We start from the raw sequence: 1,731 nt of genomic DNA on the forward strand, positions 1-1,731 counted from the left end.
GGTGTGGACCAACTGGAGCTGCCAGAGCCACAGTCTCCAGGAGCCAAGGAACTGAAGGACCAAACAGAAGGCACAGCCAGTAGGTGGCCCTGGGGAAGGCTTATATAAAGCCAGTTGAGTGTTAACCATTGACCTACCCTGGCAATCACAGTGTTTTTGGAGCCAGGAGGTGGGAGTAAGGAGGAGGGACTTACTGGAGGAGGAAAGATCAGGAAGACTTTGCAAAGACAGGGAGGGGGAAAGGCCAAGGAATAAAAGCTTCAGATTCCTTCTAGAACTTAAGTCCAGAGTTAGCTCCTGTTTACAGAAGCTGCTGAGGGCTGTCACTGAGAAGGAAGGGTGCTTGGAGAGTCTCTAGCAAGAACCCAAATCCTCCCGGCCCAGCCTCCCTTTCTTCCCCCAAAGCCAATTCTCAGCTGAGCAATTGACACAGGCCTGGAGTGGGGTCCCTCAGACCCACCTACGGAGGCACCCTGCCCTCCTGGAGCTGCCAGTCTGAGATGGAGAGGCTTGGAGCAAGCCCTTCCCCTCCTTCCAGGTGTCAAGGGAATTGTCAAACTCACCTGTCCTGAAAATTTCAGAGTCACTGTGTGACACTGATCTGCTGGCTTGACTCTCAGAAGAGTCTCTTCCTCATTCTGAAATAATTTCTTCCTCTTGCGAGGCTCCAATTAGACAATTTGTGTATGTTGAGCGTTGATGTGTGGTAGATGGACAATAAAGATTAGTTTCTTTCAGGTTCTTCCTGGTGGCCCCACCCTACCCCCCCCCCCACTGCCATGGGAGACCAGCAAAGATTGTTTCTTATTTTGAAGATATACTTGATCCCTTCATATATCACTCATCTAGCCACCTACCTAACAAATATTTGCCACCAACTATGCACTATGTGCTCGTTGCTAAGGGTACAGAAATTGAAATGCTAACATTTGTTCAGGATTCAGTACAGGCTTGTTAGTGTACTATTTCATTGACTGTAAAACTACACCATGCATTAGGTATTAACTATTCCTTTTTTTTTACAGAAGGGAAAACTGAGGCCTAAAGACATGGAGTGAGCCAGAATTCGAATGTGCAAGGACACCTGGAGGAGAGGGCGACCAGGCCAAGGCTTAGAGGAGTTTAACTTAGCCACGTGGTGTCAGGGGACAATGTACAAGCAGGGAAGGATGAACTGCAGCCTGGAGGTGGCGGTGTGTGTGTGTGCATGTCTATATGTGTGTGTGTGCATGTCTGTATGTGTGTGTGTGGGCGCGCACTGCAGGGGGCATGCTGTGCTGTGGAGGAAACTGTGTGTCATCTGTTTGGCCAGAAGCTCTGTCTCTTGTTGCCCTCACCCTCCTCATCCACACTGCACACAGTAGGCTCTGGGTTCATGTCCCTGATGATTATCAGAGTGTGGTGATCTCAGTGTGCCATGATAAGAAGGCAGGGTGTCAGGGAGAGTGTTTCCGGCAGGGAATGCAGTCTGGCACGGGTGCAGAAGTTTGCGAAGTTTAGAGAACAGAAGGTTCTGTGTGGTTGGAATGTGAATTTGGGGGGTCAGGATTGAGAATGGATAACCATGGGAGCAGAGTATACATGAGTATTCATGGCTGTTAGACCATGAAGGCATTCCTGGGCCCAGGGGGCTCTGTGTGAGAGAGACCCCCAGGCTCCTGCAGCGTGATCATAGAGGCGTGGATGGACCCAGGTTGAGGGCTCCTGGGGTCATACCCAGGCTGGGTGGGA

The sequence above is a fragment of the Spermophilus citellus genome (assembly GCF_964194105.1).
Source record: "Spermophilus citellus genome assembly, chromosome: 17".
Lineage (NCBI taxonomy): Eukaryota > Metazoa > Chordata > Mammalia > Rodentia > Sciuridae > Spermophilus > Spermophilus citellus.